The sequence below is a fragment of the Silene latifolia genome, chromosome 4 (genome assembly GCF_048544455.1).
Source record: "Silene latifolia isolate original U9 population chromosome 4, ASM4854445v1, whole genome shotgun sequence".
NCBI classification, from domain to species: domain Eukaryota; kingdom Viridiplantae; phylum Streptophyta; class Magnoliopsida; order Caryophyllales; family Caryophyllaceae; genus Silene; species Silene latifolia.
In genome coordinates this window covers 110,724,043-110,750,146 of record NC_133529.1, presented here as the reverse complement: position 1 = coordinate 110,750,146, position 26,104 = coordinate 110,724,043, and positions in this window count along the sequence as shown.

Below are 26,104 nucleotides of genomic sequence, written 5' to 3'. Positions count from 1 at the left end.
TTACAGTCAGACCAGGCTAATTTGGGCCTAACAATTGCCCCTTGACATTTTACCCGTGCTGGATCAGGCCAGGGGTGAGATGTCAATTTACCGGGCTAAACAATAAAAAGAATCACATTTATTCAAGGACTCTTAGACTTCTAGTGACCGTTAAACACTGCAACGGCTAACTGCATGATGTCATGCTGACAGTTTTGCGTTTTCTAGGGTTTTTGCACCGTTACTCCTCTTCTATAAATACGGTATTTGTGATGAGTTTATCTTTCACCAAATTTCTTCCACTTTCCTTGCTAAATCTTCTCTAAAATTCTCCCCTATTTCCCAGGAACTCTAGTTTGCTGACTTATAATTTCTCATTAAATAAAATTCATCACGATAAACAAAACAACAAAGGATATGGGAGCCAAAAAGCGTCCTGCTTCCCAGAAAGTTGCTGCTGAGCCTGAACCCAAAGATGTCCATGAGGAGGAGGTGGTTGAAATTGATCCTCCTGCTCGTGCTATAGCTTTTAAATACCAAGACTCTATTTTTTCTTCTCTTCAATCTCTAGATCCTTATTTCCCTGAATAAAGCTTATTGAAAACGAACTGTGATAGGGTTTTAAGGGAGAAAAAATTAATTCCTGATTCGACTGAGGTTTGGATTCCTGAGTCTTGTCTAGCCAGAGCTAATTGGGTGTCACTTGGTTGGTTCTGTATTTATGAATGGGCATTCAAGGCAGGTTGTAAGTTACCTTTTACTCCTTTAATGATTGATACTATTCGTGCTATGGAAGTATCACCTTTCCAAATCATGCAAATGGTTTGGAAACTTATCCACTCTATTGAAAATTTATGTGCCAAGCATAAACTTGTAATTAATTACTATTAATGATATAAAGGCAGTATATCATATGAAAAATCCTTTTACTGGTCGTTTCAATTTGAGAATTAAGTCGAAAATGTCTCCATTAATCACTAACCTGGACTCTGGAGATGATAAAAGTTGGGCGAAGACTTTCCTGTTTATCCGGACTGAAAGTCTGGGGTCAGGCTTTGATTATTTGAGATATCCTCCTTTGGAGAGTGGTAGGTTTCCTGTACTCTTAATTGGAACTTCGACCCTCTTGACGAGGAGGTTGTTTCAAGGATAGAGGCTTTTCTTTCTCTTCCTGAGGAAGAGAGGGCTTGGGCTGCTAGTCTGGGCAGGGATTTATTGCCCTAGTATATGAAGACTAAGCTGAGTGTGGTTAAAGTACCCAAAAGCAAACCTAGCTCCACTGCTCTTTCCTGTATGTCTTCTATATGTCTCTATATCGCTTGTTATCTTCTTATCGTTTCTCTTCTGATATTTATGTATATTCTTTATATATTCAGTATTCAGGTCTTCTGCTAGGTTGGCCAGCTTTACTGCCAAAGACTTGAAAGCTGGAGTTGCTAGGATTGTTTGAATGTCCCAAGAGCCAGGAGGCTAGTGGGAGTGACAAGACGCTTGATGTTTTGGTTTCTGATGTCCTGCCTCCCCAGGAACCGCCTAGGCTAGTATCACCAGAGGTCGTTCAGGCTTCCAAAAGGAGAAGGGAAGCTGTTATTCCTGAAGAAGAAGGGAGAGAGAAAGAGCATATTCAGGCTCAGCCAATTAGAAGTGTGTCTGCTCGGATTGACGACATGGATGCTGCCCGGGCGCAGATAAATGATTTTTCTGCTGGTATGAGCGGCCAGCTTTTATCTGATAATGAATCTTATACTAAAGTGGTTTCTATCTTGTCTTCACTTGTGACAAAGGCTGCTGCCTTTGTTTCCCAACCTAAGGAGGTTAGTTGCAAAGGGACTTTTCAATATTTATGTGTTCTTTATGTTGCTTTGTGTTTGGCTGATTGACTTTATTTTGTTTTTCTGTAGGGATTGGACGCCGGGTTGGTCATCGCTTGTCGGCTCGGGATGCCTGGCTAGGATTTCGGCTTGGAAGAGAAATTAGATAAACTTAACCGTGAGCTGCACACATCCAGGGGTAATGAGGTAGTACTTCAATCTCAGCTGGGGTCAGCTAGAGAGGTATCCAGGGCTGCTTTGGTTTGCGAGGTGGCTGCGAAAAACGCTGAGAAAGTTGTCAGACAAGAGTTGGAGGCTGCAAGGAAGAGTCAAGACCGCCAAGGAAGAGCCGGGCTCACGGAAGCGCAATGCGGATCAGATGAGGAAAAATGAAGAGCTTGGTGCTGAAAAGGAGCTAGTGGAGGCGCGGCTTGCTGATGCTGCCCAGTACTTCTTTGGGAAAGGCCGGGTTGATGCTATGAGGGATCCGGAATCTGACCGGGCTAATTGGGATCCGGATCGGGATGAGACCGCTCTGGACACCCAGTATCCTGATTTGGCCAATATGGGTCAAGAAGAAGAAGTGGATTCTCCTCCTTCCAAGGAGAAATCTGGTGATCAGGAAATGATGGATGGTTGTGAGTCGGTTACAGGTTCGAAGCCTGTTTAGATTCGTGTTTTTTACTTTTCGTTTTGGCCCGTCCAGGGGTGTTCCTGGAATGAATATTTATTAGGTATGTTTTGGCCCATCCAGGGGGGATGTTCCTGGAATGGATAATTATTAGGTATGTGGTAAGGCCGACTTTTTTGGATGAATAAATATTTGATCTTTGTTGGTTTCTTTTTGTGTTTTGATAAGGTACATTTGTGGTGTTGGATGTGTACTGGATCTGGCCAGTTATTCGACTGGATCGGGCCAGTTTTTTGCGCGGATCTCGCCGATTCATTGTGTTATGGGTGGGGTTATTGCTTGTCCGGAGGGCTTATGTCCCCTGCACTGTCGGAGGGCTTATGACCCATCTATGTTATACAAGCCAGGAAAAGGTTTTCCAGATTTGTATATTAAATTGAGCTCAATATTTTAAGGCTGTTTTTTGCAAATCGAAAGTTGGGTATCAGTTGGATATCAGTGGGGTGGCCCCCAATCTATAAAATTTGTTTTAAGTAAAGTGTAGTATGTAAAACAAATATTGAAGATTCTACTCGGTAAAAGGAAATATGAGAATATTGACAAGTACTTGGGCACATAATGGAAGAAATTATATAAGGCATTTATTCATATAATGGCAAATATCATACATTTAGTTTCATATCGGTCGAAAGAAATGTTAAGATGAAGATTATACCTGGACTGGGAGATATATTTTATATGTGAAATAGTTTTAAGTGTGCAATATTCCAAGCTCTTGGGATCATTTCGCCGTCCGGGGTTTGTAATCTATAAGCTCCCCGGCCGACTATTGAGTCAATCGTAGGGACCTTCCCGTGTTGGGGCCAATTTGCCAAAGATTCTTCTCTTTTGTGTTTTGAAAAACTTTTCTGAGAACAAGGTCTCCTACCCCGAATACTCTAGCTTTGACAGTCTTGTTGTAGCTTTTTGCAACTCTTTTTTGATATCTTTGCCAATCTAATGTTGGCTGCATCTCTTAGCTCTTCCGTTAAGTCCAGGTTGTCCTCCATTAGAGGTATATTGCTCGTTATTGTATTCAGGCCGCATCCGGGTGATGGAATGTCGACCTCACTGGGATTATCGCTTCACATCCATAGACCAAGGAGTAAGGGGTTTGGCCTGTGGATGTTTTAGGCGTGGTTCTCGGCCCCGAGGACCAAGGGGAGTTCTTCAGCCCATCCGCCTTTCCTTCTTTCTAGCTTCTTCTTTATGCAGCCGATTATTACTTTGTTACTGGATTCTGCCTGGCCGTTAACTTTTGGATATCCTGGCGTGGAGGTTACCAGGTTGATGTTCCATTGAACACAGAAGGCTTCTGTTCTTTTTCCCGCAAATTGCGTGCCATTGTCGCATACTATTTCAGAGGGGATGCCATATCTACATATGATGTTGTGTTTGATGAATGCTATGACATCCTTTTCTTTGACTTGCCTGTATGAATCAACTTCTATCCACTTGGAGAAGTAGTCAATCATTGCTAGCATAAAAACTTTTTGTCTGGGTGCTTGAGGTAGTTTCCCTACTATATCCATGCCCCACTTCATAAATGGCCAGGGTGCGGATATGGAATGTAGTTCCTCAGATGGCTGATGGATATATGGTCCATGAATCTGGCAAGCTTCGTATTTAGAGCTGAATTCCAGGCAATCGGCCCTCAAAGTGGGCCAATAATAACCTGTTCTGAGTACCTTGCTTGCCAGGCTCCTTCCGCCTTTATGATTTCCACAGTATCCTCCATGGATTTCTGATAATATCTGTTAAGCTTTTTGTGGTTCCAGGCATCTGAGGTATGGCCCTGCCTGCGATTTCTTAAAAAGCACGTTGTTAATAATAGTATATGAAGCAGCTTTGATTTTGAGTGCTCTAGCATCTTGCTTATTTAGGGGAAGGATTCCTTGTTGTAGCCAATCATAGTAAGGTTTCGTCCATGAATTGGCAATATATATTGGGAAACTTTCATCTTGTTTGTTTGTTGCAGGTTCTAATAAGTGTACGATGGGTATTTTATCAAAGTCAAAGGGACTGAAGTTGGATCCTAGGCCGGCTAAGGCATCGGCCTGGGTATTCAGGTCCCTAGGAATTTGGTCAATATTAAAATTGCGGAATTTTGATTTTAAATTTTGGACAACTTCCAAATAAAGCATCATTTTTGAGTCTTTTGCAGTATATACTCCATTTACTTGGTTTGAAATAAGAAGGGAATCGATCGTACCTTTAGGTTTTGTACGCCAAGGTCAATACATACCTTTAATCCAGCTATTAGGGCTTTATATTCTGCCTCATTGTTGGTAGCTTCAAATGCACAACTTATAGCTTGTACTATCTTTTCCCCCTGTGGCGATTTTAGTACTACCCGCAGGCCTGTGCCCCTCATGTTGGCTGCACCATCGACAAATAGAGTCCATTCTAGGTCTGTTTGGTCGTTGGTCAGTCTATTTACTTCTTTTATTAGGTCGGGTTCTAGGGTGGACTAAAATCACCACAAAGTCTCGCTAGTGCTTGTGACTTAATTCTTGTCCTTGGTTCAAATGTTATGTTTTATGTGCTTAATGGGATCGACCATTTGCACATTCGTCCGGACAATTCTGGTTTCCTAAGTACAGACTTGATAGGAAGATTGGTTCTGACTATTATAAGGTGGCTTTCAAAGTATGGTCTTAATTTTGTGCAACTCATAATTAAAGCTAAAACGTATTTTTCAAGCAGGCCATACCGATCTCTCGCATCCGATAGACTTTTACTTACGTAATAGACGGGTGTTGTTGTCCGTCCGCTTCTTTGACCAGTGTCCGCACCGACATCGGTTTCGTGGATCGAAGGTATATCTTGTCAAGGGTTCATCTTTGACTGGTTTTGCCAAAGAAGGGAGGAGAGGATAGATATGTTTTCGATCTTCAAAGGCACTGATGATCGGGGGTCCATTGAAAGTCTTTGTTTTTCCTTAGCAGATTATAGAATGATTTGCACCTCTCGACGATCTTGAAATGAACCTGTTGGGGTTTGCTATTCTTCCGGTCAACTTTTGTATGTCTTTGACTGTCTTTGGTGGTTCTAGCTCCAGGATGGCTTTGATCTGTTCAGGGATGGCTTCTATTCCTCTTTTTGTCACCATATAGCCCAAAAATTTGCGTGCTGAGACTCCAAAATGGCATTTCTGTAGATTGAGCTTCATATTGAATTTCTCCAGTATTTGGAAGGTTACTTCCAGGTCTTTGACGTGGTCTTCTGCCTTTTTTTACTTGACTACCATGTCGTCTATGTAGACTTCCATGGTATCTCCTATTTGATCTTTAAACATCATGTTGACTAACTTTTGATAGGTTGCACCTGCATTTTTTAATCCAAAGGGCATAGCAAAGATAACAAGATATTCCTCTTTCGGTGATGAAAGTCTGTACTTTCCGATCTGCAGGGTGCATCTTTATTTGGTTGAATCCACTGGAGGCATCCATGAATGTTAACATCTCGTGGCTGCAGGTGGCATCCACCATTGCATCGATGTGTGGCAGGGGAAATGGATCTTTGGGGCAGGCCTTGTTTAGGTCGGTGTAGTCTACACAGACTCTCCATTTGTCGTTTTTCTTTTGGATGACTACTACATTTGCATGCCAGTCGGGGTACATTACTTCCCTGATCATTTCCATGTCCAATAGCTTTTCAACTTCTTGGTTGATGATTTCATGCCTCTCTGCAGCAATTTTTCTTCTTTTTTTGCTGTACAGGCTTAAAGGATTTGTCAATATTTAACTTATGGGTTATAATATCAGCATCTATACCAGTCATATCAAAATGTGACCAAGCAAAACAAGACATTTTAGTTTTGAGAAAGTCGACCAGTTAGGTTGGGTCCACCGAGTCCGTGCATCGACCCTACAAGTACCTTCCTGTCAGGGAATTTTGGGTCCAGAATGACCTCTCCTATTTCCATCTGTGATTGTGCAATATATTCTTTCCTGACAGGTGACTTTAATTGCTATGCAAGGGACTTACCTGACTTTGAGGGTTTCAAAGCCTGGGTGTAGCATTCCTGAGCCGTCCTTTGTTCTCCCCTGATAGTGGTTATCCCCCATTCGGTTGGTATTTTCACACATTGATGGTATGTTGATGGGATTTCTTTGACGTTGTGGATCCATGGTCTGCCTAGGATTACGTTATATGAGGATAGGCAATCCATTACCCCGAATCTTTCATAGGAAGCCACGCCTTCCACATAGGCTGGCAGGCTAATTTCTCCCAGGGTGTTCTTTGTTTCTCCGCTGAACCCAACCAGGACGCTGGATTTTTTTGATGATTTTCTCTTCATTTATCTTCATAGCTTTGAGGACGTCAAGCATCACCAAATTGATTGAACTGCCCCCGTCTATCAGGATTCTTGATACCTTAGCTGTGCCAATTTGCATGGTAATTACCAAGCTGTCATGGTGTAGATCTGATATTCCCTGCAAGTCTGAGTCATCAAAAGTAATAGCAGGTAATGACTTAGATCTAAGAGGGGATTGAAGTCTAGACTCCCTGGATATTCTTTTGGCAGCCGAGCTGGTTAGACCACAGATTTCTGATCCTCCATTTATGAACTTGACTTCATAGATGGGGGGAGGAGGAGGAGGATCTCTGTCGTTCCCTGAATCTCTCTTGTTTTGTCCTTTATCTTTGTTGTTTGGCTGCTGGATATAGTCTTTCAGATAACCTTTCTTTAGGAGGTATGCCACTTGTTTCCTGAGTTGGATGCATTCTTCTGTGGTGTGCCCGATGTCCTGGTGGAAATCACACCATCTCGTTGGATCTTTCCTGGGGTTGTCGGATTTTTTGGGCCATCTAACCGTGTCCCCCAAGCTTTCCAGGCGTTTGATTAATCCTGCAGTATTTATAGAGAAGTTATATTCAAGAATAGTTGGTAGGCTAGAAAGGTTACCTTTGTGTTCTTGTGCCATGTTGACTTCGGATCGTTCGGGCCTGGAATAGGGTCTTGATCGGGGTTGCCTTCTTTTCGGTAGGAGCTTTTCCTGTTAGTGTGTCCATAGCCTTGCTTTCCTCCGGACGAGTTTGTTCTGAAGTTGAGATCTTCCTCCAATCCGACATGTTCTAAGGCGATGGATTGAACAGTGGCAAAGGTTGGGCGAGCTTTTTGGTTAAGTCTGCATAGATGTCACTTTGTCAAGCGGACTCCTTTCCCGAAGGCTTCTACCGTTGTCTCTTCGTCACACACAGGAATGGCTACCTTCTCTTTGACAAATCTTTCCAGAATTCTTTGAGAGATTCTTCGAGGAAGTTGCTTTACCCCGAACAGGTTCCCGGGTCTCTTGGCCATGTCTCTGCTTTGCCGCTGCGAATTGTTGATCAAGGCATTGATCGATTCGCAAAATTCTTGATACTTCCATTTGGGAGATTGATGAACCATTGTAATGTTTGCTCCGATCGGGTTGTACCAAAACCTTTACACATGCACTGCCGAGTTCACCGGGTATTGAGGCAGCCAACATCTTCTGTTTGAATATGGCAACGTGATTTTGTGAATCAGACGTTCCATCATAAGTTCTCATGGATGGGACGGTAAATTTCTTGGGAGATCAATTTTTGCAATTTCATCCGCAAGGGTGAATCGAATCGAAGTCATCAACTTCTACTTCAGCCACGAGTGGTCCTGCACTCTAGGTATATTTTCTATTTTGTTGTGGAGTTTTTGAATTTCCTGAAGCATAGCCATCATTATTCTTTTTTCGGTTTTTGTTTGTTTCATCATTGGGAATGATTTGAGTGCTTGGATGGGGTATCCTTCTCCGGAGTTCCAAAATTGGAAAAGTCAATGTTTTTGATGATGGATGAGAATGGGGTTCCCGGTTCGAATCGGTCTTGGAGCCTGAAGCCCGATTTTCCAATTTTTCTTCAGTTAGACTCGAGATTCCTTCGATCATCGATTTCGGCTTTCTTGGGTCGCCTTTTCTTGAATTGTCTCCAACTCTTTGATTTTAGCCAAGACAGCCGCCAATTGTTGTTTTGGGGTGAGTTCTACCATTTTTGTATGTGAATATTAAATGAAGAATGGCAAAAGGAATTTTTTTATTAATGAACTAGATGCCCCACGGTGGGCGCCAATTGTTTTAGCAGGATTTTCCCTGAAAGGATCCGGCTTGATTATTGAGTAATTAGGGTATCTAGTTCTATAAGTTTGGAATAATATTATGAGTAAATAACAAGGAAGGACTAAGGATAAAGAATATCACTTGTATTATTTTGATAAGCTGAGTACAAACTCGTGTATATAATTGAATATTCAGGAAATAGTGAGAGATAAATTATAAATAACTAATGAATAATGAATGTCTTTACAAATGCTAGATCATGCTATTTATAGTTCTACAAATATTAACGTTGTATTCAATCTCAACGTTCTTCTCAATTGTCGAGTCAAGTTACGATTAATAGGGCACATTCCCTATTAATCCGGTTGACTCGTTCTTCTCTAACTAATCTTTAGCTTTTCTCCTTTTGCACGTCTTGATTCATGGGAATGATGTAGTCTTATAGTTAGACTTGGTCTTTCTTAAGAATAGGATGTGAGCATTTATCTTTATATAACCGTCTTGTTGCTCTTCAACTTGATCCAGCCTGCTTAAGTATCCTGCCAGGCTATTCTGCACTTACCATCAGGCTTTTCTTCTAGGGTTTAGTAGCTTGCTTATTTTGTGGTTCCCTTCGTCTGCCAAATAGTAGTTGGATTTGTCCGGTCCTTGGTTACTCCATTCAGCCTAACAGGATCAGGCTAAATTACAGTCAGACCAGGCTAATTTGGGCCTAACAATTGCCCCTTGACATTTTACCCGTGCTGGATCAGGCCAGGGGTGAGATGTCAATTTACCGGGCTAAACAATAAAAAGAATCACATTTATTCAAGGACTCTTAGACTTTGGTGTGTAGTCGGTTACTGGTTACTTATGGAGTTTGGAGGATGTTACTACAGTTGAATTGGATTGTATATTGGCTTATGTTGTGATTTCTTATTTTGGTTATGCAGTTGACTGACCCTGTTATTGTTTACAAAACTGTGGTGATCCATTCGGGGATGATAAGCAGTTGATTTAGCAGGTAATGGCTGTGAATTAGCTTGCGGGTCTTGGATGGAGTCTAGTAATCACCGATCACTTAGCTAACTTCCGCTGACATTTAAACATTAGTTCTTTTGGTAGTTTTGGTTGTAAACCGTTTTGGTTAAACTTCGGTTGTATCTTTGTTTTAAACAGTTTTAGTATTTGATAATAAATGTTCTTTGATATACTTTACCTCGGGTAACCGAGATGGTACCACCTTGATATACTAAAGTGGTTTTGGTAAGGCACCTTGGTGTATGGAGGTGTTACAAAGTGGGGAGTTTGTAAAACCCCAAGAGTTTGAGAGAAAAAGTTGTCCCACATCGGGAAAATAAGGAGTTTGTGATATATTTATAAAGGATTTCACTCACCACTTAGTAACAAGGGCTTGTACTTTTGGGCTTAAGTGAGGATAAATAATGGGCCTAAAGGTACACATCTCATCTTATTGGGCTTGTGTTACGATGGTGGCAGGTCGGGTTATTATAAATGGTATTAGAGTGACCCTGCGACCGTGTGGTGAGCCTGTGGTCAGGAGTACCCAGGTCACTCACCTAGCGAGAGAGGATTCTGGGCTTGGCTGCGGTCAAGTTTGAGGCACAACGAGGATGTTGTGTTCTTTAAGTGGGGGAGTTTGTAACACCCCAAGAGTTTGAGAGAAAAAGTTGTCCCACATCAGGAAAATAAGGAGTTTGTGATATGTTTATAAATGATTCCACCCACCACTTAGTAATAAGGCCTTGTGCTTTTGGGCTTAAGTGAGGACAAATAATGGGCCCAAAGGTACACATCTCATCTTATTGGGGTTGTGTTACGACGGTGGTGGGTCGGGTTGTTATAGCTTTTTCATAAATCTTGACAAATTCCATCTACTTCTTACCCACCCAAATACCCAACAACCTAAGTCCTAACCCCCCCCCCCCCCCCTTCAAAAAAAAAAGAAACCCTAATCCTCAAACTCAATCACACACCATCGTTCTATTTCCTCAATCTCCAATTCTCCATAATCCATTTGTTTGTTTTTTCATTGTTTGCAAAAATTATTTCGTGGTTTGAAAAATTTGTTTACTAGTTAATTGAATGTTACACCATTTTTTGGAAACTTATTTGTATAAGTTGTACGAGAGTATGAGATTAATATGTTTTAGATTCAAGATTTATATTTTCAAAAATTGTTTTGTGAGGAGATAGGTAACTTGGCAGGTCAACGGGTCCCCGCGGGGTGGGTGTGGGTATGAAAAGTTCAACCCACTGCGGGTAGTGGGTGGGTGTGGGTTCGCATTATAGTTCGTTGATGCAGGTGCGGGTTACCCCTCCTCCGCAACCACCCCGCCCCATTGACATCCCTATACTTCTCCCTTTAATAAAAGCACTATATAAAGTCACTAAAACTTGGGAGAGACGGTCTTTCAATAGGTTATTGAGAGACCAATCTTCCGTACCATTTTATTTGTAATTCGTTACCCTTTTGTTGTTGATCGTGACATAGTAATTTCGTACATATTTATATCATAAATGTACCCATTTTATCTTTAATCATTATTGTACCTATTTTATTACATTTAGTACCACTTTTTCTTAAGATTGTAAAACAGTCTCTCAATAAACTTATTTGTCTCTCAGGAGACTTACTCATATAAAGTAACTAGTATTGGTTCCCGGCTACGCCTGGCTACCTCTATTTACCACTAAAATTAATTTCCAATTAAATAAAACTACTTTAAAGTTGTATAATTCATAAATTTATCTTTAATATATTTTTCTATGCCATATCTTAAAATTACGATGAAATAAATTATGAGACAAATTCACTACTCCTGCTATTAATATTTTACTTAAATCGATTAGTTAGCTAATTGTTCATATATGCTTTCTTTTGTTGTTAGTATTGTTAGTTTTATTACATTCGTTATTACTATGATTACTTTCACTACTCCCGCCGTAATTATTGTTACTTTCACTACTGCCGCATGAATATTGATAATTTCACTACTCCTGTTTTATTAGAGAGACTACTCCCCTTGCTAATATAGTTACTTTTGTTGGGGCTGGTGTCCTCTACAGTTAGTGCAATGACATATAAATCTCTAAAAGGATCAAAGGGTATACTTTTGTATTATTATCAGTTGGTCCACGTTTATCAATAACGGTTGGCTTGCTAGATAAGTTTGACGTTATTGTCATACTGATGGCGGTGATCAACTGGTCCCTAAAAGTCACACCTATAGGATACGTTTGAGAGATGTGACGGTATGAAAAATACAATCATGTTGATGCCTAATTTGACTAAGCGATTAGTTTGGAGTTATTGACTAATAATTAGTCAAACGCGATGTTGAGATAATTATTTAATACGGATTAAATAATAATGGCTAAGACGAATTAAGCGGTTAATTCGTAAATTGAATATAAACGATTATATTTAATTAATGTATATTGAATTAATTATACAATATTGTCTTTGTCGGACAAGTATTAATATGTCGACTAATCCATGTTACTAGTCGATATTTTAATAACCGATGACGATTTATAATAAAAATCCCGTCATATACATTTTAGCATTTTGAGTCGGACCACGAGTTTAAAAATAAGGAGAAAGTGAAAGCCCACTCTCTCCCATTTTGAAACCCACGGCCGAAACAAACAAAAGGGGAGCTTCTCTCCTTTTGTGACCTAATCATCTCATTTGCAAAGAAATTAGGGTTTCGGGGCAATTTTCTCTGAAATTCTAGATCTCACATCGAAAACCTCACAACAACTCTCTCAATATTGCAAGTCAATTAGAGAGTAATTTCTAGCACAAGGGGCATAGTCTCAGACGGTCTTGGGTGCAACGATTAGGAGGAAATCTACATTGATTTCTGTCTTAGGCCGAATTCACAAGGACCCGAGGTTGATTCTATTCTCTTATCGTTTTCTCTTGTATTTTTGTTTTATGACAATAATCACATGTTAAAGATACGTTATAGTCCTAAAATTTAAGGGTTTTATACGGATATTACCCCTCAAGTGGTATCAGAGCCAGGTTGCGATCCTGGGACCTGTGGGTTTTATACGGCCGTAATTTTTTTCATGTTGATTTTCATTAAATGGATTGAATCGATAAATTTTTCGCATAAAAAAAACGTGCGGCCGAATTAATTGAGAGAGTTATTTTAAAGCCGAATCGACCATTTGGTTATTTTAAAGCGATTTAAAGTAACGGATTATCATGAATTAAAATTAAGTTGATAGAAGCTGTTTTGTCACATAATTTTAATTGTTAAAAGGTGGTTTGGGTAAATTTAACATAATTACGGAATTATGTCACGAATAAATTTTGTTTTAGTTGATGCATTTTTATTTATTTATCGTTACTTTTTGAATGCCATGAATGTTTTTTTTATTACGTATTTAATTTTACAAACGGTTGTAACTTAGTGTGGCCTTAGTAGAACGTGTTACCGTAATGATGGAACACGGTCTTGGTTGTATTTTGAGATCTCGTATCTCCGTTTTGGTTTTTCCTTGTAATTACAGTTTTTTTATTTAGAATGTAAATAGGTTTATATTTTGTAATTTTTAAATTGTAATTTTGAGAAGACCAAAGATGGAGATCGGATGCTCACTCCCGCTGCATGGACAAAGATGGAACATCAAGACAAGCTTCTCGGGTCCAACGGTGGATTCCAAAGTTGTATTATGTTCTTTTTACTAGGATAGGCCACACTAGGACTTTTATTTACGTTTTGCATTCTTTTATTTATTTTATCGTAACGATAGTTTGCATCATTTTCCGCCTAAAACCAAACCACCTAATAATTGCATGAAAACTGACTCATATAGAGGTCACGCGTTAGTTTTCTATGATATACAGATATCACACGTTTTTATAAGCCATCACCTAAATTAATTCATTCACGCAATGCTAGTTTTTTCGTTCACTTAAAATGAATTAAAACTAAGTTGATGGGATCTTCCTCGTATAACCAAAAATTGAGAGTAGTCTTCATAGGTCAAACTCCAATGAATCCCTTCTTCATAGGTAGGCATAATATGACCCCTTCTACGTCGGGTAAGTTGGAACTGATTGACCTATTTTATCTCAACACTATGGTCACTCGTACGATCCTGTGATTATGGTGGACTATAGATAGGATTTACGGAAATCTATCGACCAAGAGTTCTAACGGTAGAACTAGCTAAACAGTTGGCTTATCAATTTACGGAAATTGAGTCTTTGGATCACTTGTATTATTCTTGAGGGAGATCAATTATGCAAGTGCAATGAGTCTACACATTAAAATGAATTTTAAATAGACTTAAATCACCTCGATGAGTTGCTTATTTCGTTTTGTTTTTCCTTTCTTTTTCAGTGTAGATCACGATCACTTAAACTGCTAATAACAAAAATGGCTGGCCGTGCTGACGACCCAATGCCAAGTGCCACATTGGACCGTGAGTCCTGGCTTCGGATCTTCATGAATCAGATGAATCAGTCTACTCGACTGAAGAATGATGGATCAAACTTCGCGGACTAGGAGGCGGCATTACGGAATGCTGCCGCTGCTGACGGGAAGCTCAAATATCTGACAGAGCCCATCCCGTCAAACCCAGGCCCCACGGCTGGAGCTAACGAGATCGCCAAGTATAACGATTTCGTCATGGAAGCGGGTGCGATTAAAAACGTACTCATTTTTGCAATGGAATCCAATTTGCAGAAACGCTTCATAGCCCAAGGTGCAAACAAGATTTTCACCACGCTCACTAAGGAATTCTCGAAAGCACCGAGAATCGTGACCTATGAGCATACCACTCGCTTCTTTGATGCGAAACTCCGAAGGGCCAACCGGTTAGCCCACACATTCTCAAAGATGATTGAGAATGTCGAGAAACTGGAGGCGCTTGATTGTAAAATCAGCGAGAACATCGTGATTGACCGCATGCTTCATTCACTCCACGATGGTTTTGCGCCCTTTAGAGCGAATTACTATATGAATGATTTGAAGAAAAGTCCTCATGAACTACACTCCCTACTCGCATGCACCGAGAAGGATATGAAGTTTAGTGGGAGCTTGAAACAGGATGTTCTCGTTGTGTCAAACAAGGGCAAGGGTAAGGGCAAAGCTCGGACGACCTAGCGAGGTAAACCCAAGTTTAAGAAGTCGGGATCAGGTAAGAGTGGGCCTGGTGAGTCGAGCACCTCATCAGGCGCGACAAAGAGCAAGACTGGTAACATGGAATGCCATCATTGCCACAAGACTGGGCATTGGAGGCGTACATGTCCTGTATACCATGAGGACATAAAAGCAGGTCGCGTTAATCCTGTTGGTATGTCTTCTTCTTCTTCTTCTTTTATTCATATGATTGAGATTAACCACGCAAGTTACGGAACTTGGGTACTAGATACTGGTTGTGGTTCTCACTTGTGCAATCATGTGCAGGGCCTCCGAAACATCGAACCCCTCGTAAAGGGTGAGGTGGACCTGCGTGTCGGGAATGGAGCACGAGTGGCTGCCGTCTCGAGGGGAACATACGTGATCCAGCTTCCTAGCGGATTTGAGTTATTTTTATATAACTGCTATTATGTACCCAGTCTTTCTAAAAACATTATTTCGGTTTACGCACTTGACAAACTTGGTTTTTCATTTGTAATAGAGAATAATACTTGCATTTTCTCATTACACGATATGATTTATGGCAAGGCAGTCTCCATGAATGGAATTTATGTTTTAGATCAGACCACCGAAATATTACACGTAATGAATAAGAAGTTAAAGGTTGGTGACAAAGATCAAACGTATCTATGGCACTGCCGTATGGGACACATTAATGAGAAACGCGTAAAACAGCTCATAAAGAATGGAGCTATCTCGGCCTTTGATTTTCAATCATTTGGCACGTGTGAATCATGTCTCATTGGTAAGATGACTCGAATTTCCTTCAAAGGTGTTGGAATGCGCTACTTTGACCTATTAGGACTCATACATACGGATGTGTGTGGACCTATGTCAATCACCGCACGAGAAGGCTATGGGTATTTCATCACTTTCACGGACGATTTAAGTAGGTATGGCTATGTCTACTTAATGAAGCACAAAAGTGAATCCTTTGAGAAATTCAAGGAATACCGAATCGGGTCAGAACCTCACCGGGTAGAAAGATTAAAACACTGCGCTCCGACCGTGGTGGCGAGTATCTTTCTCACGAGTTTGATCAACACCTCAAAGATCGTGGGATTGCCTTGCAGCTTAACTCCACCGAACACCTCGGTTGAATGGTGTGTCCGAACGGAGAAATCGAACACTACTTGATATGGTTCGATCCATGATGAGTCACACCGTGTTGCTGTTCGACTCATTATGGGGTTATGCTCTTCTTCACTTTGCTCTAATACTTAACCGAAGTCCGTCTAAAGCTCATGACAAGACTCCATATGAACTATGGAAGGGAACGGTCCCTAACTTGTCCTTTATACGGGTTTGGGGCTGCGAGGCTTATGTCAAGTGGAGACACGAGGATAAGCTCGGCCCGCGATCGGTCAAGACATACTTTATAGGTTATCCTAAAGGAACGCTTGGTCATTACTTTTATTCGTCAACCGAACAACGTGTATTTGTTGCGGCTAGTGCGACATTCTTAGAGAAGGAATTTCTCGAGAATGCAAAGAGTAATAGAACCTTCGAATCGTTGAGATTCCAACCAAATACCGAGCAACCATTGGAGGAACCAGTTCCTTCAATCCCGGCTGCGGTTAATATTCCTGAGGAACCTAGGAGGTCGGGAAGAGTCTCTATTCCTCTGGACAGATACATTGGTATGGTCGAGGAACATGACATAGATGACATTCTACTCTTAACGAGTAGTGAACCCGCAACCTATAAAGGTGCCATGACTAGTTCTGACTCAAAGCTATGGCTTGAGGCCATGCAATACGAGATGGACTCCATGTATGAGAACAACGTATGGGATCTTGTTGACTTACCTGCTAAGGTTCGTCCCTTTCAATGCAAATGGCTTTACAAGATAAAGCATTCTGTGGAAGGTCAACAAGATATCTATAAAGCACGACTAGTTGCTAAAGGTTTCACCCAAGTGCCAGGTTTGCACTACGATGAAATTTTTGCACCCGTAGTCATCTTTGCGTTCCATTCGGATTATCTTAGCGATTGCCGCTTTTCATAACTATGAAATTTGGCAGATGGATGTGAAAACCGCCTTCTTAAACGGTTATTTGGAGGAAGAGTTGTACATGGTACAACCCGAAGGTTTCATCGATCCTAAACATCCTAAGAAAGTGTGCAAGCTTAAGCGTTCCATTTATGGACTTAAGCAAGCTTCTAGGAGTTGGAATCATCGTTTCGACCAAGTGATAAAAGAAAATGGATTTACTCGATCGGTAGAGGAACCATGTCTATATATCAAGTCGAGTGGGAGCAAGATTGTCTTCCTAATATTGTATGTTGATGACATACTCCTGATTGGGAATGACATACCTCTCTTAACTTCGGTAAAAGTATGGTTGAAGAAACATTTCCAGATGAAAGATCTGGGTGAGGCACAAAGAATTTTGGGCATCCGTATCTATCGAGATAGATCACGTCGGATGTTATCTCTCGATCAGAGTCTTATATAGACAATATACTAGAGAGATTCAAAGATGACTAACTCCAAAAAGGGGTTTCTTCCCATGGCTCCAGGGGTGCATTTGAGCAAGTCTCAGGCACCAGAGACACCGGAAGAGAAAGAGCGCATGACACGGATTCCTTATACCTCGGCAATAGGATCAATCATGTATGCCATGATATGCACACGTCCGGACGTAGCATATGCATTGAGTATGACAAGTCGATTCCAACAAAGATCCGGGTGAATCACATTGGATGGTGTCAAAGAACATTCTTAAGTACCTAAGGAGGACTAAAGATTGGGCATTGACTTATGGAGGCGATCAAAAGCTATGCGCAACCTAAGTTATGCAGATGCTAGCTTCCAAACGGATCGAGATGACTCGAAATCTCGGTCTGGATTCGTTTTTACTCTTAATGGCGCTGCAGATCACCGGAAGAGTTCCAAACAAAGTGTTACAACAGATTCTACGACTGAGTCCGAGTACTATGCCGCGTCTGAAGCTGCAAAGGAAGCGATATGGATGCGTCAATTCTTACAAGGACTATCCGTAGTGCCTAGTTCGAATGACCCGATCACCATCTATTGCGACAATAGAGGTGCCATCTTCCAAGCTAAGGAGCCTAAGTCTAGCAACAAGTCTAGACATGTACAACGGAAAGCTCATCTAATCCGAGATTACGTGGAGCAAAAGGAGGTAGTGATAGAAAAGATTGCTACAGATTGATAATATAGCGAGATCCTCTCACTAAACCATTACGACAAGATAAGCATGAAGGGCATGTTAATTCCATGGGAATTAAACGTGTTCCCGAGTTGTAGTACTCTTTTATGGATTAGATTCATTCTCTTTTGTACTCTATACGACATCATCGTTTTGATATTTATACATTTTGTTTTTCATGTGGATTTGTACGACAATTTTGAACACCACAAAGTGAACCGAACAAACATTATATTTTTGGTCCTTAATTGCCCACGTGAGCTGATAACTCTCGCAATTATTTTGTGACGTTGGTTGATGGTGGGTTCAACGAGCCATAAGTCAAACGGTTGACTGACCAATCACGGAGGCGAGTTATACGGATATCTCGTAGGACACAATTGTGACAACGACGTGGAGTCCTAAATGTTTTATAACATTCGGTGCCCGGTCGTGGCTAGGACCTCCATGGTGATCCTAAGAGTCGATTCTTTTGACTATCGACCGTCTCTTGAGACTAAGGCAGATTTTGGGTGACTTTGGTTTCTTTCTCACGGTCATCCGTAACAGGGGCCAAGTAGATTGTTTCGGTCATTTCATACTTTGTGCTTAGATCGGCAGGAGTCGAGTTGAAGGAAATATTCAGCCTTTATCGGTACTCGATATTTCTCGGGGCCACTCGAGGAGTCAGAATCGAAATGCATGGCCATGCTCGAATACGAATCGTTTTATCGGTTGAGTTACTCTCTAGTCTGGGAAACCACTCTTGATACAGATCGATTGTAAAATACGACCTTTGCGGATCCGAATCTGCAAATTGTTTTACATTGAGTGGGAGAAATTTTAAATGGATATGAGAATCGGTTATCGCACATACACTTGTACGGACAAGTGGGAATTTGTTGGAGCCGGTGTCCTCCGGTTAGTGCGGATAACATTATTGCACGTACACTTGTACGGACAAGTGGGAGCTTGTTGGGGCTGTGTCCTCTACGATTAGTGCAATGACATATAAATCTCTAAAAGGATCAAAGGGTATACTTTTGTATTATTATCGGTTGGTCCACGTTTATCAATAACGGTTGGCTTGCTAGATAAGTTTGACGTTATTGTCATATGCGATGGCGTGATCAACTGGTCCCTAAAAGTCACACCTATAGGATACGTTTGAGAGATGTGACGGTATGAAAATACAGTCATGTTGATGCCTAATTTGACTAAGCAGTGAGTCGGAGTTATTGACTAATAATTAGTCAAACGCGATGTTGAGATAATTATTTAATACGGATTAAATAATGATGGCTAAGACGAATTAAGCGGTTAATTCGTAAATTGAATATAAACGATTATATTTAATTAATGTATATTGAATTAATTATACAATATTGTCTTTGTCGGACAAGTATTAATATGTCGACTAATCCATGTTACTAGTCGATATTTTAATAACCGATAACCGATGACGATTTATAATAAAAATCCCGTCATATACATTTTAGCATTTTGAGTCGGACCACGAGTTTAAAAATAAGGAGAAAGTTGTAACACCCCCATATTCAGAGGAGCCTTAACTAGGCCTTCCTTAGCATATAAGGGCGTTACCATCTCGGTTGCCCGAGGGAAGTAATTATCAAACGTCAATAAAAGAACTATTAAGTTGGGTTACAAGCGATTTAAGCCAAAATACAAGACAATGCTACAACTCAGGGATTAATTGCTATAACCGTCACAACTCGTGAAGACTCATCCCCGCCCGGAAATCAGCTATCAACACCGTCAACACCTGATAAGACCGACTGCTCACCATAAGGGATCACGGCAGACACATAACAAACAAACCACCAAACAAGGTCAGTACTGAGACAAGACAAGACAATAGCATCCACAAACAAGAATATAAACAATGACACTAGTCTCAACCACAACCACGACAATCCAACCGAACCTGTCACTGACTGTCCACTGGACCAGCCCTGCCAGTGGGGGACCGCAGCCGTTCCCACCTAAGCCCCGCTCATCGTACGAGCGATAACCCTGCTCATTAATGTGCACATCCCCTTCCGTGGCGGGTTCCACGAAGGGCGAAACTAGGGCGTGAAGTCACTCCCGCAAGCAACTCCACTCAGCCGAGAACGCATCTCGAGAACCATCACAACGATCACAACCACAACCACCACACAATACAATACAATTACTACGTCAAGCAACCACAATATTATCACCACGACCGACACACTAGACGATCTACAGCTACTGAGTAGGCGAACCTACCTTTACGCATCCGCAACCAATCCACGTCGACAAACACAGCATCCAGCGCACAAGCAAAGCCTATTACCACCATGCAAATATCTATTACTACAAGCAAAACCCTAACTATGGAAACAAAGGCACGGATGATGACTATGACATACCTATTAGGGAGAGACAAGGCAAAAGACCGCTACCCGACTCAAAGGGCGCTCTTCTAAGGCACAAGGATCTTCACAAAGGCTTCCATGGAGGTTTTGAGGTGAAGGGAAGGGAAAGAGGCGGCTGAAGGATAGAAGGAAAGTGGCGAAAGTGATTTGCGGATTTAACAAAACGCGATATAAATCCCCAATAAAACCCAGGCACTCGATCGAGTACCCAACATACTCGATCGAGTAACCCCCTACTCGATCGAGTGCCCTAGCTACTCGATCGAGTAGCCTCTACTCTATCGAGTACCACTTATAAAACGCACCCCAAGATGGTTTGGCATACTTCCTAAGGTTACTCCCGCCCCAAGGACAATCGTGCTTTGGTCAAAGGATCCCTAAAAGGCGGGTATTACATCTTCCCCCTTAAAAAGAACTTCGTCCCCGAAGTTCACCTCACCTATCTCCCGCACAACATGGAAACAACACGACCTTACCAAACTTCCCGGCCAAACCAATACCTCTTGAAAATACCATCCCCCCCCATGTCATCGTCATCACCGACCACATTTATACCTATCGACTCTTGACACTACCATGCAAACTTTATCACAGTCAACCGTTATTTTATATATATATATATAAAACGTCCAACTTGCAATGCGAAACGTCACTCGTGATCTCCCAACATACCATAACAATTATCAAATTGTCGATCTAGAACACGTCTCATATCAACGTTTCATGTGATGTAACTACTACCGCCTTGTTATTTGGCAACGTGATTCCATCATAATGAAACATACAACCACACTCACTTTCATATTAAAGGACTAAGATAACTCGTTATGCTAAAGCAGATCATAACATCAACAACATTTTAAACAACTAAACATTTTAAACAACTACCGACAACGTTATAAACGCAAAACATTTATTCAAAACAACCTTTTTACTCCGCGACATTACTCTTCCCCTCTAAAAAGGAACTTCGTCCCCGAAGTTCACCACCCCAAATTATCACGTATATAACTTATTATTTGTATCTTACTTATTAAAGAAAACCGTATTGTTTATTATGGACATTACTCACTAATTATACACTCGTTAAATTAAAATCATACACACGTCATCGGACTAACTAGCCACCGATTGATAACATATATTAATATGGTAAGCACAAACATACGAGAAGCTACAACTCCGATAAATAGATCGTAGAAGGCGCATACAAAATAAAAGCAACAAGAAATTATTACCGCTTCACTACTTGTGACGAATACGCTTATAAAACTTCAATCATGACTTGTAACATATGAAATTAACGGTTCAAATGTGTTACTACGCACTCACAACTACTTTAAACATTAAAATCGTGATTATAAAACAATTGGACCTTTTTAATTTTCGAAAACCCCCTGTAACAGTGTCACTCGACCGAGTATGTTTAGGTACTCGATCGAGTGCCATGCTACTCGATCGAGTGTCTTGGCTACTCGATCGAGTAGCCCGAGATCAGAATGCTTTTTCTCATGTCATCCTGCAGCTACTCGATAGAGTACGGGGTACTCTATCGAGTACCTACAGGCCAACTCTCATAAATCTGTCACAAGCTAACACCAATTCGCATACTTGACATATAAAATCGAGTCGGGACGACTCCCCGACTTCTAATACCCTGCAAACAGTTAGAATGTCAAATTCGGCCTTATGGCCAATCATACAGATTCAACTAAGTCTCAAAATAAAAGGAAACAACTATCAAAGTCTAACAACAATACCACCATCTAACATCAACTACTATCAACAATCACGAACGAAGATAAAAACAAGGAGTATCACTCCTCCTGCTGCTGCTGCTGCTCGAACATCACCTCATCATCACCACCACCACCTCCGGATGAACCTACTCCCGCATCACCCCCGCTCCCGCTCCCGGCCCACGTACCAAGGCGTCAAGCCTCCATAAGGAAAGGACTGAGGTGCTCCCCATGTCGATTGTTCCACTCCGTAGGAATGGAAAACCCCGAGTAATTCCCAACGCCACTCCACCAGATCGATGCGGTCCCTCGGTCCCTATCCCCTGAGTGTACGCCATCTCATGCATGTTCCGGAGTGTCAAGGTAGATGACACTCTCTCTGCTAGGTAACTGGATCGCGTCTCCGGGGTGTCGAGGTAAGGGTAGTACGGGAAGGGCTGTTGCTGCTGCGGTGGTGCTCGGGCGGGTGTGCCTAGCCTCCGGGCCCTCTCCCTCACCCGACGGGGTCCCCTCACCACTCTGGGTCTCTCCACCCTCTGAACTTCCGCATTCTCGCCCTTCGTCGGCTCCGGCATCTCCTGGAGGATCGTGCCATCAATGAGATAGGTCTGCAGCTGGCGGGGTGTGTCCTCATCCTCCTCCTCCTCCTCCTCATCGTCCCCATCCACAGTCACCACCACGGCTCCAAGGGCTCGTGGGTCGGGAGGTGCTCGGAGCTGGAATCTTCATCCAACTCATGCCAAGTACCCTCCACGCTAGGCTACCGTCGACAAGGTTCTCAACCATTTCGGTCGAGATAGTATTCACGATCCATGGTAGGCACCGGGTAGCAAGTGGCACGTCTTGAAGAAGCCTCAAAAGAGGTTAGCTTTTCAGCTAACCGAGTGGCAATGGCACCACAACTCAGGTATCGAGAATTAGAAGAAGCCATTAAGGCAAGAGCAGCACAAACTATGGAAGGAGCATTGAAGACCACTTTCTTGGCCCGCTCCGGATTGAGGTACGACATCAAAAGTAAAACCTCATGGTTATTCAACTTACTGATATCTTTTCGGTCATAGAGAAGGTTTGAAAGGAAACGGAGAAAGATTCTCAAGGTGATGTCTTTGAACGTCATTAATCGGCATGTTGCTCGCGGTGGGAGCTTGCTTCCCGGTCAAGCAAGGCATTAGGCGCGACGCCGCACTCACCGGGATGTCGGTGATGGAGTCCTTGGGAGGCTTGGCCAACCCAAGGTGAGAGGCAAACAAATCCATGGTTAACAAGAAACTGGTATTCATCAGTCTGAACTCCACAGTCTGACCCGCTGGGTCATAGTTAAAGGAACTCATGAATTCTAGGGTGAGAAAAGGGTAAGTGTGCTTCCTCAACCGGTACAAACCCGTAAACCCCAAGGTCTCGAATATATGACGGACATCCGTCTCTATCTCCAACTCCTCTAACACAGCGGTGTCAATACACTTTGTAGGTCTCATCTTGCGTTTTTGTAATGCTACAAAACGCTCTCTTTGCTTAAAGTCAACAAAAACGACAGAAGGGTACTCAGACACTGCGGGTACTACCGGTCCACTAGCCTCCCCCCTCTCAAGTGGATCAACCCTTCCCCGTTTACTCTGACGTGTTCCAAGGTTTAGTCTCGGCATCTGTTTTAGGCATAAGTCCAAACAACTTGTATAAACATCCAAACACTTAATTCATGTAACTTGAATTCGCATATCCAGCTAAGCACAGAATTTCCCAACAATTTTGACATGTGAAGCACATAATTCATGTTATTAAACTTGAATATTAAGGTAAGTGCACATGTTTATCAACAGTTTCCAATTTTTGACATATAAGCTCAAGCAATTTGTATAAGACATGTTGGCATACACTTTACACAATTCGAGTTTTATACAATCAGCAACTTCACTAACTTGCTAACCAATTCCATACTCGAGGCTCATAGTTAATGTCATTAAACTTAGATGTTTCGCTAGGTATTCATATATCATCTATAGTTGCCTCAATTTTTATCCTATGATCTCAGTTTGTAGCCACTTATAAACCATAATTACGAAAGTTTGGTCTGTGGACACATATACTCAGCAATTTGAATATCCTAGCATGCTTCTAAAGGTTGTTCCATTTACATTGCAAACTACATGTCACTAATGCAAGAGAAAGAATAATGTATGACAAACCAACATCACCTTCACTATTATGTAAAACAACTCAATCAAAATTTTCAGACGGTCTTTACAGCTGTGAGAATTGTGGCATGTATTCATCAATCATTGTTTCTTTTATCATATTGGAATCCTATTTATGCTTACATTGCCAATTACAACATCAATTTTCTCATTCTCAGTCACGAATTTCTCATAAGACACTTTTAAGACGGAGTTTTAAGGCAACTTTCTAAGGTGATAATCATCAAAATTCATACTTCCACATGATGTACACAATGTATAGTACTTAATTCCATCATCTAATCAAAGTAAAACAATCAAAAATCAATTTCAAATTTGTAACCCTAGAAATTTCGGGTTCAACTATTGCAATTTCCAATCTAATTTTACGACATATAATCACCAACAACCATGAAAAGAAGACATATGAATCATATTTCAACAATTAAAAGCACCAATTTGATCATTATAATCGAAAATTTCAGATTACTACACTATTTTGACATATTCAAAATAGCAAATCACATAAATTGAGAAGAACCACATACCTTGATTGATTAGTAAGATAAAGAAACGAATTAAACAAGAAAAAAAATCACCCCTAACAATCACTACCAACCCAAGAGAAAGAGAGGATTTGAGAGGAAAAAGGAGATTGAGAGTGGTTTATGTGTAAAAGTGTCGAAATATAGAAGAATAAGAAGAAGATATAGGAGGATTAGGGGTTTTAAGAAAACCCGTAGAAGTCACTGTACAGTAACCTACTCGATCGAGTGCCTGGGGTACTCGATCGAGTACCACCCTACTCGATCGAGTAGGAGCTAAATCATCGAGTAACTGCGGGAATTTTCCCACATCCGACATCATAGCTTCCTAATTAGATCGAGTGAGGTCTACTCGGTCAAGTAAGCACTCGCACTCGGTCAAGTATAGTTAAGTACTCGATCAACAATACGAAGTAACCTTGAAGATTCCTGCAAAAACAACACCGCGTGTCGATTCCATCTAAGTTCGGAATTCGACACTAATCATCGCATTCACTCACGTTTCATAACCATCGTCACACAAAATACAACTCTCCAACAACTGAGAGACATATCACGTTACGTTATACAAATTACCCAACTCGGTCTACCCGTCACCGAGTTATGTATAAACCTAGCCGTGTCATTTTATTACATTTAAACCTACTTTACATGCCATTACTAAACTCGTGTTTACATCAACTTGAAACGTATAGTTCACATTAATTCCCATATTTACTTATCACATAACTATATACTTTGCCAATCACTTAATCAATTATGCTTTACATGTTATTCTAAGCAATCTATTTTGCATAATTCAATATTTCGCAGCGGAAAAATTCTAACTAACTAATAGAGCATATACACATTACCATATATCGTGATTCGAATTAATACTCATCCATACTATAATTGTCATTAGTTTTACGACAAACCCTTACATGTTTGCTACTCACATTACACACTCAAATGCACACTTTCACGCATCTCCATGACGAGGAATCTCGTCACGCATCACATAGCTATCATATAGGCTCACAAATCATTCAAAGAACTCATAACTCCATTAACAATTACCATATTCATTCCAACATTACTATCACACCGCTACTAATTCTAACAAAACTTAACCGGAGGTAGCTCCGGCACAATTAACATTCCTAGTACACATTGAGACACGGACTCCACATTCCCATCCCGTGTGACTGGCTTAAGTGCCATGGGGCCAAGATTTTGAAGTGAGGGCGCCTACTCACCCAAAATCTAGCATCAGTCGGGGCTCCCATTACACATACACCAGGTTCATTTTATTAGACTCTCTACATTCGTTATGTTCATTTGTTACAGGTTCCAAAATCGTCGCTCTGATACCACTTTGTTACACCCCC